Consider the following 15,023-nt stretch of genomic DNA (forward strand, 5'->3'; position numbering starts at 1 on the left):
GGAGAAAGCTACAGTTAACACAAGTAACAAGCAAGAAAGATAAGACATTCTATTTAAGTATTAGGCCAATCCTTTCAAATAGATGCAATGCATCACTTCATAGTTGACCGTACCAAGGCATAAGGTTGCATAATAGCACACAGTGACCTCATTACCTGCATTTTACATGGATCTAAAACCTGTCCTCCTCCTTGCTATTCACCCTGCACCTTAATGTTCAATTACATATGCTGAAATCTTCCTTCCCATTTTAATATAGGGGAAATTTAAGACACTAATTAGCACTTTCAGTATGTTTATGACTACCAACAAACACTTGCTGAGTATAGTAGAAAGGTTTATGTACTTAAAATAAATCCAAAAGATAAGAGTCAATGATCAGTAACATAGAACTAATAAAAACTAAGTGTTACCAAATTATTAGAGAAAAAGAATCACTTTCAATTAGAATGATTAGAGAATACCTCAGAGAGATGACTGAATATAGACAGAGCATTAGAAGGGAGAGCTGTTTTCATCAGAATGAATGATGTTTTTAAGGCTTGGAAAGATAGAATATTCTATGTAAAAATGATATAAGAATGGCATAAAAACATTTAATGTAGCATATGTAGTTTATACTGAGGACAATATACAGTTATTACTCTTGAATATTATAATGTATTCAGGAGCCAATTAGGACATCAAATTAGAGTATGGGTCTGAACTAGTAGAAAACAAGAAGTCACCAAAGGTTTTCTGATAGGGAAATCCCTTAGTAAGACTAAACTGAGGATCATATACAAGTTTTGATGGAATTGACAATGCCCAACCCCCAAAAAGCTCAGTAAAACAGTTTTGTTATCTGTTTGGATTGTGGTATAGAGGCAAAGAATAGTAATTGTAATTTTCCTTTTTTCCTAAAAATTGCTAAAATGTTTTAAGGAAAAATATATTTATATATTATAGGATATACAAATGTTGCCTATTGCTTTAGCTCAGAAATAGCTAAAGTCTACAACTTTAATTACTATGTCATCTCATGATACCAGCTTATGGATCTCTGACTAGGTCCTTGGCTTCCCACTGTCTTGCAATAAATCAGCCTTTTCCTAACAGTACCTTACCTCAGGCCCAGGCTTGGTGGCTGTGGTAGTTTGAATGTAATTGTCCCTCATAATCTCATAAACTATGGCACTATTAGGAGGTGTGGCTTTGTTGTAGAGGGTACAGCCTTGTTAGAGGAAGTGTGTCACTGTGGAGGTGGGCTTTGAGGTTTCCTATGCTCAGGATACTGCCCAGTGTCTCAGTTGACTTCCTGTTGCCTACAAGATGTAGGCAATTACTTCATAAGAGCTATGGTCATGGTGTCTCTTCACAGAAACCCTAACTAAGACAGCGGTGAACTCCCCTTTCTCTAGCACCCCCATAATCAGTGTCGAAATCTATTCTCCTCTCTTGACTGGAAGGTGTGAAGAAAGGTTCACAAGCCTGCCATCATCACAAAGTACAGTCTCTAATTCCGAAGGAACACTTCCTGTCTTTATTGAATATCTAAAAACACTAAACATCGCCTCTTCCTGAAATTCTTGAATTTAGAGCTGCAATTAGATACTTAATAATTTTAACTTCATTATAAAGCAGGACCTGCTACACACAATGCTTTAGTATGTTGCCGTGAAATATTCTATTTTATTAATAAAGTTCTGATTATAAATAAATAACCTGAAGACATAGTTCAGGGATACAGCACTCACTTGCCTAGTATATGTAGCCAGGATTCCATCCCTACCACCACAAAGAATGAAAACCAGAGGGGAAAAGGAAAGGAAGAGGAAGAGAAAGGGGAAGGGAGAAAGGCAGGGGAGGGGGAGTGCTAAAGACAAAGTAAAACTGCTTCCATAAGGCTCAGCGCAACAAAGTAACCATAAAACCTTCAGAGATCCAATAAAAAACTTCTAGTCAGTACAAAACAGCAAATTGGAAACAATTTCCAAAAGGAATTCTAAACATGACTATAAAGATCATCTATACATGGCTTTGCCTTATACATAACTTTAATACCTCTTAACTACTGTTTCTATGCTGAGTTAACAATTAAAGCATGCCCAAAGTAGGCTCAATAAATAATTTATTCAAAGCTCATTCCTTCGTTATTTATGAAGATACTATCTTAATGCTGGGAAATTTCATTACTACAATGTAGCCTTTACTAGTTGAGAATCCTGTACCAGGCCTGGGGCATGTTTTGGAATTCATGTTTCCTGTGTATAAGGTCTGTGTTCAATCTCAACACCACAAACCAAAAATCAACACTGTAGACCTAGGCATTGCTAAGGGGCTACTTTTAGGTAACACATTTCCTTGACATACAACAGAAATGAACATTTAAAATAAAGCTAAATAGAAGAAGCATTTTCTCCAAACACTGCCACTTGGGAAGCTGTCTCAGAACATCTGGGTATCAATAAGACTTTAAGGAAGAAGCCTGAGAATTCTGTGAAGTTGCTATGCTTTCATAACCAGTCCTTAATAATCCATAACTATCTCAAGTAATTGTATTTTTCCAGTTTTTCCCTAATATGGAATAACCTTAAATCTTTTGCCACATTTTGGTTAAAAAAAAAAAATGAAAAAAGATGACAGCATGATTCACAGTGAAATATGCATGTAATAATTTTAGTTATAAATTAAATTTTCATTTTAAATGACTTTAACGTCCTTTAAGGCATTTTACAAGTATTAAATAACTAGAAATATGAAAGATGAGTCACTGAAAATGTAAACATTCAACTGGCTAGTGGAAGAAATTATAATAGTGTTATGTTATAAATATCTCCTAACTCAATTCTTATTCTCAGAGAAAACAAATCATCCTTTGAAGCTGAATTGTCATTTTGGTCTTACTGTGATCAGTGTGGTCAATCTCGTGACATCACTGTTGAAAAACCTGCAACAGGAAAACAGAATTAGCAATCAGCTGCATTTCACTTGAGTAAGTAATTTCAGAAACGGTTTCTTTAGAACTTTGTCTTTATTCTCTTCACATCAACCTCGAGTGAAGCAAACACAAAACTGGCAAGACAAAGATCAGCACGAAATTCCTGACGCCTGTGAGTGTGGCAGCGTGGGCCTGTTCATAGTCAGCAAGACTAGATACTTAAAAATAAACTATAGGACATTCGGGATACAGGTCTTGTTTATTTTCAGACACTTATCAAGAAAAGAATCACTGTGTCTTAAATATATCACAATGAGGGACTGATTTAAATACTTTCTCTATGATTAGCAGCCTTACCTACAGTCAAAATGTCATTTACTGAAAACAAGAGAAATTGCTACACACTAATCCTTATCAAAGATTAAAAGTATCTTTGGGACAGATCCAGTGTAAGCCGTGAACCCGAGGGAACCTGTACACTAAGCCACTTCCTAAGCTATTAATGACTTACAGTTTATCCCTGAGAAATCTGACCTTCTAGAAAGTTCTTCATTAACAAGGCTTTATTTAAGACATCTCTTAAATGCTTTAGTATTAAAAATCAACACACTGTCAGAGTTTTAAGGTTAATAGCTTTCATGTGTTGTTTTAACAAATCCTCATAATAATCCTTTCAAGGAAGCAGAAGATGAATAATCTTCATTACACACTCATGGAAGAGCTTGCACCAGGATACAGGAATTGGCCAACAGAAGGGAGCTGCCATTGTCCTTACATTTTCCACACAATTCATCCTGCTCCCTTTCCTCATCTGTCTTTAACATAAAACCAACTATTGCTATCCTATTAGTTCAAGATACTGCTCAAGGGCCAACGGATGCCTCAAGGGGTAAAGATGCTTGCTACCAAGCCCAAAGACCCCAATTCAATACCCAGGAGCCAAATCTTGGCAGGCGAAGACTCATGTATGTAGTACTCTGACCTCCACCCTCACACCATCAACACAGAGCATGCATGTGTTCCCCACCCCCACACATACATACAAACACATAAAACCAATGAACAAAAGTATAAATGATAGTTTACATATATATAAATATATAAATAGATATATAATCATATAGAGCCTCCCTACTTCCAGTCTTGGTGTCTTATATCACTGCCTCACTGAAAACTGAACAGTTACTTTCTTTTTGTTTGATTGAGTTTTTTGTCTCGTTTTGAGTCGCGAGGATCTACCCCAGTGTCTCATTCTTGATAGCTAGAGTGCTCTCCCACTGACACACTTTGGTCTTTCCCACCATGCCCTAACTCTACCACTGCTTAGGAGAATTCTCCCATTCTTGAGCTTATGACGCCTTCTGCCACCCGACCTCCACTGCGTCTCCAGCCACTCTCTGTGCCACTCGGGTCACAAGGACCATGATACACCCCCAGGGGTACGAAACTTGTCTCATTTCAAAGCCTTGACACTTGCCAGTCCCTCAGTCTGGAGGAATTGTCCTCTCTACTTTAGAAGACTGATTCTCTCACTTCAGTCAGGTAGTAAAGCAAATGACTGCAGAGACGGCTCGCCAGTCAAGAGCACTGGCACCGCTCTTCCAGAGGAACCAGCACCTGCAGGGCAGCTCAAAACCACCCCTAACTCCAGTTCCGGGGCATCCGGTACACTCTCGCGGCCTTTGTGGGAACCAGGCATGCACATGGCGCACAGGCATACATGCGGGCAGAACATTCGTGAACATAAAATCAAAGACAACAGCAAAATACAAACCGAATGCCACCATGCTGTCTCACTATGCACTGTCAGCTCTAAGTTCCATGAAGGGAGATGACAGGAGCTCTGCTTTTGACATGGACTCCAGCAACTGCTCCTTAATCAGTAGCTAAATAAATGAGTGAATAAGCAGTTGTGGAGGTCTTAGTACATCTAGTATCTATATCTAGTATCTAGTATCTATAGAGAGCTACAAATGTAAATGAAAACACAAAACTACTACTGCCTATTTAAGTAACATAAAACAATAGAAATGCAATGAACATTTTCATTTCAACAAGTCATTGCAGGAAGCATTTAAAATGCTTAAATTTTCTGGGTGGTGGTGGTGCATACCTTTAATCCCAGGATTTCTGTGAGTTCGAGGTCAGTCTGTCTACAGAGCTAGTTCTAGGACAGCCAAGGCTACACAAAGAAGCCTTGTCTCAAAAAATCCAAAATATATATTTTAATGAACAAATAAAACCAAACAAGCAAAACAAGGTAGTAAGAGATGGAAAACTGGGGGTTGTGAAATACAGCAGGGTAATAAGAGTCTGGATAGCTAAGATTTAAAACTTGAAGAAGGAACTGAAAATGCACGGCATATTTTTTGTTACAAATTAGTGTGTATATGGATGGTGTGTGACTGGATGTGCTTTTGTGTCCGTGTGTTGGAGTCTACAGTGACAGAAAGGTCAGGAGACCTCGGGTATCACATCAAGTGCCAGGCCCTTGCTTCTCACCTGTTAGAGGCAGGATCTCTTCTTTGCTATTTGCTGCCGTGGACAACACAATTTTCCAGGGCTTCTCCTCCCCCCACCTCCCATCTCCCTGTAGGAGCTCTGGGGTTATGGGTGAATACTACAACACCTGGCTTTCTGTGGATTCTGTGGACCAGTCACTGCTCTTCATGTTTACACAGCAAGAGCTTCATCCACTGAGCCATCTCCTTAGTGCAGGATATGAGAGGAACTCATGTTAAATTAATAATGATAGCAAAGACCATTCAAAGTTCTAAGTTACACAATGAAACACACACAGTCGGGAAGCAAGGTGACTTTTGTTTTGAACAGCCAGTAAGGTCCATGTTGATACCATTCATTCAAGTGGATGTCTCTACAAGCAGGTGAATTTTAAAATAAAGTAAGTATAAAACTTAATGAGAAGATTCAAAGCTTCCATTTCAATATAGAAGTTCATCAAGTTGTCTAGACTTCGAATCTGGTTAATTTTGTTATGTGGTATTTTTATCCCCTTGTAAGTCTTTTTTTACAATAAAGTTTATTTAAATTTTTTTTAAGATTTTTTTTTAATTTATTATATATACAGCGTTCTGTCTGCATGTATGACTGCACACAGAAGAGGGCAAGATCTCATTATAGATGGTTGTGAGCCACCATGTGGTTGCTGGGAATTGAACTCAGAACCTCTGAAAGAGCAGCCAGTGCTCTTAACCTCTGAGGCATCTCTCCAGCCCTTATTTAAAAGTTTTTCAAATAAATAAAATAATCCAAGATTTGCAAATAAGTCACATAAATTATATCTCAAATCAAGAGTGCAAATGCATTCAATAAGTTGAATGGAGAAAGGACAGACTATGAAGCGAAACTTGAGGAATTCTTATAAATAAGGATCATGAGAAACAAAGGGGCATCATAGGCTTGCTGACTCAAAGCAGAAAAATAGTAAAGACTGCAAAGACAGGTGAAGAGCCATCTCTGACAAGGAGAGTGTACGGAAGAGCTTCAAACGATGTAGGCAGGACTTTATACCACAAAGCAGGTCAGAAGAGGCTACACGGATGCAACACATCACTGCACTCTCTGTGCCAAAGGACTGCCTTCAAGAACACCATGCCTTTCAAACAGAAAAGGGACTACTACTTGGAATGAATTTCTGGTGTAAACATTTGTTTCCATCCAAACTAGGTGATGAAGAAAACAAGAGGTATTGTCATTTCTCTCACTCCTTCCAGGGAGTCAGGGAGACATGGACATCCTGCCTCTGTACTCATTTGGTATTGGGATGGTATTAATAGATTCAGAAAAGTATTATTATTATTACTAATCAGAAATAAGTGATTATTTGTATCAGTTCTGGTATTCAAACCCAGACCGTATACATGTCAGGCAAACATACTACCACAGAGATATCTTCAGCTATGGTTTTCTTTATTATATAACTACTTCTTCAAAAGAGTGTTCAACACGGCCGGGCGGTGGTGGCGCACGCCTTTAATCCCAGCACTCGGGAGGCAGAGCCAGGCGGATCTCTGTGAGTTCGAGGCCAGCCTGGGCTACCAAGTGAGTCCCAGGAAAGGCGCAAAGCTACACAGAGAAACCCTGTCTCGAAAAACAAAAAACAAAAAACAAAAAAAAAAAAAAAAAAAAAAAAAAAAGAGTGTTCAACACAGAAAAAAAAATGAATGGTAACTATTGCCTTTAATGACTTTAGGTGTGATTAGTATTTATTTCCATGTTGAACTGGTTGGTGAATAAAATAAGTAGGTTTATTTCTTTCAATCCTTTCAGTAGACATAAATATCCTTACTTTGTAGATATGGAAAGTTCCAGAGCATTGTCAAGTACAAGTTAAGATAGCATACTAAACTTGATTATATAAACAGGCCTGGGCAGGAGAGATGGTTCAGTGAGTAAACATGCTTGCTACTAAAGCTAATGACCTACATTCAGTCCCTTGATCCCACATGGTGGAAGGAGAGAACTGATGCCCCAAAATAGTTCTCCAACTTACACACACACACACACACACACACACACTCACTCTGATGATGATGGTGATGATATAAAAAAACTTAGGAAAGTCCTTCTGATTTGGGGCAAAGCGAGAGTAAACTACGTTATGACTAAAAATTGTTCTCTCACATCTGTAGGTGGGAACATGGGCATGTATTTTCTGAGGCTAACTGTAGTTGAAGGGTCTGTATGTATACTATAATGGTGACTTGTAGAGCAATGGTACATAACCAATATATTAGTTGAATTATATTTTCATAGAATAAAACATTACTTTTTATATGTGTAATTTGAATACATTTCCTTGTTTTAACATGATTTTAAAGAGTTATCTATTGCTTATAAAAGCCACTTGATTTTTATGAGACGCTTTAATATTTGTCTGGCTTTATTCTCTAGAGTCAATTCAGTTATGCACAGTTTTTCCCCTTATGCAAGTACCTGCTAAGTCATGTGTAAAAAATGCTATGACAAGGGAGGAATGACTAAACTTATTTTCAACATTGTGAGCTTAGCGTTTTAGTAAAGCCATATATATTTTAGCTATATATTTGAAGTAAGGTATATATATTTTAATATAGTTATAACTTTTTAAAAAATAAAAAATGGAGCATTTGCTTTTATCTTTTTATCCAGTTATGAATAGTCTTTCAATTTATTTACACAAATTTTCATACCTCTTCAAAATTACAGAGTTTTGTAGAAAGTGTAGTTGTTCTTGTCCTGCTTCTTACCATTTTGTATTGATTGAAGGGAGAGCATATCATATTTATGTCTACTGAAAGGATTGAAAGAAATAAACCTACTTATTTTATTCACCAACCAGTTCAACATGGAAATAAATACTAATCACACCTAAAGTCATTAAAGGCAATAGTTACCATTCATTTTTTTTCTGTGTTGAACACTCTTTTGAAGAAGTAGTTATATAATAAAGAAAACCATAGCTGAAGATATCTCTGTGGTAGTATGTTTGCCTGACATGTATACGGTCTGGGTTTGAATACCAGAACTGATACAAATAATCACTTATTTCTGAATAGTAATAATAATAATACTTTTCTGAATCTATTAATACCATACCAATACCAAATTAAAATGATTAATGGTAACTATTGCTGGGATTAAAGGCCATTCAGTTCTTTAATAAACCAATTAGAAGGTACTTTAGGCAGAGACACATCCTCACAGTGTACAAAACGATTATCTCACAACAGGTGGTGGTGGTATACACCTTTGATCCCAGCACTTGGGAGGCAGAGCCAGGCAGATCTCTGTGAGTTCAAGGCCAGTCTGGTCCACAGAGAGAGATCCAGGACAGGCACCAAAGCTACACAGAGAAATACTGTCTCAAAACACAAATAAACAAACAAACAAACAAAAAAGATGCTCTTGAATACTTGCAGTTTTATTTCTTCTAGGGGCTGAGAGCAAGTCTTAGTATATGCTCAATAAACACAGGCACTCAGCTCAAGCTCCAGAACTAATAACTTTCTCTCTTTTTAACAAGACAGAAAAGAAGCACTCTCAATTCTGTGGGGTAGAATTTGTTCACTTCTGTAAAATTGTTCAAAATAAGAGAAAAGGAATTATCTCTTAAATTTTTATTTATTCTTACTTTATGTGTATGTGTAAATACCCACAAGTATGTATGTATATATACCATGAGCATGCCTGTTACCCACTGAGGTCAGAACTGGACTCTGGGGCAGCTGTGAACCACCATGTGGGTGCTGGGAACTGAACCCAGGTCCTCTACAAGAACAACAAGTACTCTTAAAACTTTGAGCCAACTCTCCAGCCTCCAAAAAGGAACTATCTTATCTTCAAACAATTATGAAGTTTACCTTTAGGAAAAAAAATAAAATGTTTATTTTGCCAAGGAATCCATAATGTAAAATAGTGTTTATAAAGGGAAATACTCTCCATTTTGGAGAACTGAGGCTTTCTGTTGCTGTTGGTTTTAATTTTGAGGACAGTATCTCACTATGTTGCCAAACTAGTAAAGGTTGGGACTCAAGTGACCTTCCTGAGCAGTGGGGGCTACAGAAGTATGCCACCACACACCACACACCACACCCAGGTGAAGTGTGTTTTAAAATTCTTCAGGTTGCAACACTGTTGCCTAGCACTTACATTTCAATCTGCTTTACTGTATTCAGCTAGGTAAACTTACTGTAATTCTTTTGCCTCTCTAAGCAGTGCTAAGGACTAAAATCTCAACAGAACATAGAAAGCAATAAGGTGACTTCATTAACACCGAATAGTTTTGGCCATTGGGAACCTCATTTGCTAGAAATTACTTCCTGTTTCCTGTGTAATATCAGAAAAAAAGTAAGCAGCTTTAACAGCAAGACAAGGTTGGAGCTTTGTTGTTAGTTTTGTGGTTTTTGATTCTTAGAGACAGATAATCCTATATAACACAGACTAGCCTTAAACTCGACCATCTTCTTGCCTCAGCCTTCCAAGAGCCTGGACTACAGCTTTCCGCCACGCCCACTTAAGGCAGGCAGCCTTTAAACTAAGAGTAGCATGTGCATAAGAAGAAAGCTTGCTGTCTCAATTCAAAGCAAGCATAAAATAGAAACTCTTGGGGCTACAGTGCCAGTGGAAGTCAGTGGTGGGTTTACTCATGAGGCAGAGCTAAGCATACAAGAAACCACACATTCAATTCCAACACCAAACATAAATAAAATAAAAACAGACTATTTTGTAAAGCATTAATAGAAGCCATGTGAATGGTGTAGCAGTAAGTTTTGCTGTGTTAAAATAGCACCAATTTTAAAAAAAGAACTGTAATGCAGCAAGCAAATGGTAGATCATTTTCTGAGCCGTGTTGGAACCAGGCAGAGAACATACCTGTTTAAGAAAGAAGGAGGACGAACACCTAACTTCAGCCACAGTGAGTTGTTTACCTGAACAAAGAAGTCATGAGGAAACTGCACTCAGAATCAGAGGTCCGGATGGCTCTGCAGCAGTGACAGGACCCAAGGCAAGAGTGAAAGAAGACAAAGAGATGTACATACCTGACTGGATGAACTGGTCCAGGGTTGTTAGAAGGCACTGCCTGGAAAGCCTCTAGTTTCTGATGTCTACTTTCAATACTAAGCATCTGCTGGTGGGGGTGGGGGTCTTATTTAAAGTGCTGGAGCTGCCTTCCTAATTTACAAAACAAACAGAACCAGTAACACATGCAAAAGAGGAAAGGAAGGGAAATAGCCAGATTGCATGAGTATGGTTCCAATTCCAAGCTGCTCGTAGTACAAGAATGTACTGGGTGATTCTTGACTTAAGTCTGAACTTTGCAGGTCAAAGAAGGGCAAAATTCAAATGTGATTTCTTCTTAAGGTTCAAAGAGGCTATCAAGGCAACAGTTCCAAAGATTCCTGATGTTGCAAATGAATACCTGCTAAGCTACAACAAAATTGATAAAACAATATAACCTTAAAGCTGGAATAACTGAATCTGTGAATGAAACCATCTATTCACTGTAGCAATGGAAGAAACGGTGTTTTACAAGCTTGCCAATACAAAGCTATCATTTTTTTTTTTAATGTGTATGGGTATTCCGCCTGCCAGTGTCTGTGCATATGTATGCCTGGTGCCCACGAAGGCCAAAAGAGGGTGTCAGAACCCTAGGAACTGGAGTACAGATGGTTGTAAGCCATCATGTGTATGCTAGGAACAGAACCCAGGTCCTCTGCAAGAGCAGCCAGTGCTCTTAACTGCTGAGCCATCTCTCTAGCCCTAAACCATCAATTTCTATTTGGACAGTTGGCAATTCCTTATCAACAAAAGCAAGATCATCAATATCATAGTTCTCTTTGTTGGGTATTCTAAGGCTTTGGTGACCTTAGTGGGCTTTTGTAACAGGATAAGTAGACCTCTAATTCGGGATCTGTCCCAGGGAAATCATTAGACGTACACTATTTGAGCCTGGTGGTGGTGGCACACAACTTTAATCCCAGTACCCGGGAGGCAGAGGCAAGGGGAATCTCTGAGAGTTCCAGGCCAGCCTGGTCTACAGAATGAGTTCCAGGACAGCCAGGGCTACACAGAGGAACCCTGTCTGGGGAAAAGAAGAAGTCCACTATCTGGAACTGCTCAGAAAGCTAGCTTCCCATGAAGTCTAGGAATGCATCAAATGGTAGTATTATTTAACCCCTCCCAGATTGTCAAATCACAGCCTAAAAGACAGTTAAGTTTTCTTAAGAATATTTATTCATAAGAAAATTTCCTTTGGTAGTAAACAAAATCAAAGGTGAAAAAAAGAACACAAATACAATCTCTTTAAAAAATGTAGCCGGGCGGTGGTGGCGCACGCCTTTAATCCCAGCACTCGGGAGGCAGAGGCAGGCGGATCTCTGTGAGTTCGAGGCCAGCCTGGGCTACCAAGTGAGTTCCAGGAAAGGCGCAAAGCTACACAGAGAAACCCTGTCTCGAAAAATCAAAAAAAAAAAAAAAATGTAAAAAAATGCATTATCAAGATTCTAACTCTCATTGACAAAATGAAAAATACACTTGCCATTCATCACCATTCTTTAAAAATCTCAAAATTCTTAAAATTTCCAGTCTTTTCTTGTTCATGACAAGTCTCTGTTAATCATACTTGAGCTTATACTAATTAGGGGGGAGGACAGAGCACCCAGGATAGCCTCAGAATAGGGCCACTTACCAGAAAGGTCAAATAAATAACAAAAGTCAGAAATTTTAGCTCACCTACTAATCTCAGGGAATGAGATGTGGGTACTAGAGATTAAGTGCTACAAGGATTACTAAACATGATTTACATGATTTGATACACTTCCAAGTAAGTCGCCAGGAGGGTAGTTCACCCCTGCTCCATGGAGAAACAGACCCTTTAGACATGCACGAGACACTGTTCCATGCACCTCTTCATTTGGCTGGCTGGCTGCATCCCTTAAAATAATCTTTATAAAAACTGGAAACACAGACTGGCAGGGTGGCTTAGTAGTTAAGGGTGTTTACTACTCTTAACAGAGTAGCAAAGTTCTATTCCCAGCATCCATATCAGGTGGTTCACAACCACCTGTAACTCCAACTCCAGGGGACCAGTTACTCTCTTCTGACCTCTGCAGGCATCCTCCCTCCCCAACATACACATATACACATGTATCTACACACACAGACACATGTACATACACATAAATATTTTTCTAAAAAACTAGTAAATGTAAGTAAAATGTTTCTGAGTTCTGTGAACTCTTCCATCAAATTACTGAATCATAGGAGAACCCCTAATTCACAGCTTATTGATCAGAATTTGGCATCTGAAGGGGGCACTGTTGTGGCAATGAATTCTTAACTTGTGGGATCTAAGGCTAACTCTAAGCATGTGTCCAAATAGAGTTAAACTGTAGCTAATGTTCGGAGTTAAAGAACGTTTAGTGTGAGAAACACATCTGGCCCCACAAGTGAAGTATACAGCAACTGAGGTGGGTTTTCTTGGGACTTCTTCAAACTAAGCAGCATGTTTTAAGTAGAACTATGGGTCTTTATACTGGTTCTTTCCTCAAATTGCTAAATTGTATCAAATAATCTATCTCACTATCCTTTCTGGAAACACACACACACTGCACTCTCTCAAAATGTTATCAGAATCTTCAAATTATTATCTTTACCTACCACTGTATGTGACCAAAACCTCTCTAGAATACAGTTCCTCTAGGTTGATGTACAATACTTTTGGCTAGAACCCAAATGACAGCTTGTTCTGTTGTTCATAAAACCATACAAAGCAAAACTATCTGGTGAACTTGGTACCCTTTCTGAAAAAGTACTGCTCGTCTTCCCAAACTTTACTAATCTAGTCTTTCAACATAACTAGCAGTTCTCAAACCCTTGACTCCTTGTTCCCAGTTCCACTTCTGAGCCACAAGTGGACATCCATCCACTAGAGGAAGGAGGTGCTGGTGCCACCAACTGGTGCTGAAACATTCTAGAAGTAACACCCAAACGTGAGCCAGTCACTCGGGTGAAGTAACAAACGTTTCACTTGAGGATAAGTACATGTTGTTTCAGCTATATCTTTATTTCTATAACAACAAGTTCTTCAGGGAATCCAAATTGTAACAACACAAGAACTTTATAGTCCAAGAACCACTTTAAATTAAATTACATTATCTGAATATGAAAAATCAGTTTATTCCTAACAAATCAAGCCTGTTGTAGTCCCATCAACCAATGTCAGGTCTACAGGTTATTTCCACTCATAAGACACCCCCCACCCCACCCCCACTGGAGAGCTAACTCAGGAACTGAGTGCTCCGTGCACAAGACCCTCTGAACTCAAACACCTTTAGCCAGAACAGTAACAATATACCCTAATCTGAACAAGCCAGACACAAGTCAAACATATGCTCACAGTTTTTATAAAGCTTTTATGTACCATAGCTAAGAAAATGAAATGATGGTATTTCAACTTAAACGAAAAATCCACTTCAGAAGGTGGCTAGGAAGATTGGTGGGGCAATTATGCAACATAAAAATACACAGGTCAGCCGGGCGGTGGTGGCGCATGCCTTTAATCCCACAACTCGGGAGGCAGAGCCAGGCGGATCTCTGTGAGTTCGAGGCCAACCTGGGCTACCAAGTGAGTTTCAGGAAAGGCGCAAAGCTACACAGAGAAACCCTGTCTCGAAAAAAAACAAAAAAACAACAACAACAAAAAAAAAATACACAGGTCAAAGAAATATATACTTAGAACTAAGCTGGACTAACTGCAGGGAATTCAGACATTTTTCTATTAAAATAATTTTGTTATGACTAATTAGGAATATTAAACAATTATTACTTCAGCAGGCATGGGTTTTTTTTCTTCCCCACTTAGGACTCTTAGAATGATGCTATGCTATATAATAAATCAGACTTAATGCTTTCTGGTTAACAAGGAACCCTGTAACTCTAGTCCTTACTTACGATTTGATTTGACCACATGTTCACGATGTACTTAGGTGATCTATCAGTACTTCAGTTTACTATACTATAATTACTAGCTTCACAGGGAAATTGTGAAATTTAGTTAACTAGAATTATATAATACTTTGAGGTACATAGATGAAAGAGAAAGGTGTAGGACATACATGCAATTAATTACTATACATTTGATGAAACATGCTACTAAAAAACAACTAACAAAAAAAAATGTAAACCTTAATGGCATTATGATCAGTGAAATAAGCCAGTCACAAAAGACAAATGTACTGTGAAAGTCAAATTCATAGACATGGAAAAGAAACAGCTGGGTCTGTTTAATGGGTACAGAATTTCAGCTGGGAATATGAAAAATGTCCTGGTGAGAAACAGGGATGAGCAACGGGTGTGCAGCTATAGGAATATGCTTAAAGCCACGAAAACACATTTAAATGGCTAAAATAATAAATTTAACATATGTTACAACAAAACTTGAATGTGTGAAAATCAGGACATAAACCAATCTTAAAACCATTACGCTGCTTAGTTTTTTTCGTCAACTTTACAAGAACTAGAATCCAAGAGGAAACATCAGCCGAGGACCTGCTTGGACAAGTCCATGGGGCATTTTCTAATTAATGAGGAATGTGGGTGG

At 38.3% G+C, this 15,023-nt stretch overlaps 1 protein-coding gene across 10 annotated transcripts in view; it reads right to left on the reverse strand.

Annotated features, from left to right (window-relative positions):
- Baz2b (bromodomain adjacent to zinc finger domain 2B) overlaps positions 1 to 15,023 on the reverse strand; it is a 329,610-nt gene that overhangs the window by 192,295 nt on the left and 122,292 nt on the right. For all 10 annotated transcript variants that reach the window (XM_059260517.1, XM_059260519.1, XM_059260516.1 and 7 more), the window contains exon 4: positions 2,887 to 2,929. The gene's annotated coding sequence lies outside the window, so the exon portion shown is untranslated. The remainder of the gene's footprint in view (positions 1 to 2,886; positions 2,930 to 15,023) is intronic.

Source organism: Peromyscus eremicus, chromosome 4 (assembly GCF_949786415.1).
Source record: "Peromyscus eremicus chromosome 4, PerEre_H2_v1, whole genome shotgun sequence".
In the NCBI taxonomy this organism is placed as follows: domain Eukaryota; kingdom Metazoa; phylum Chordata; class Mammalia; order Rodentia; family Cricetidae; genus Peromyscus; species Peromyscus eremicus.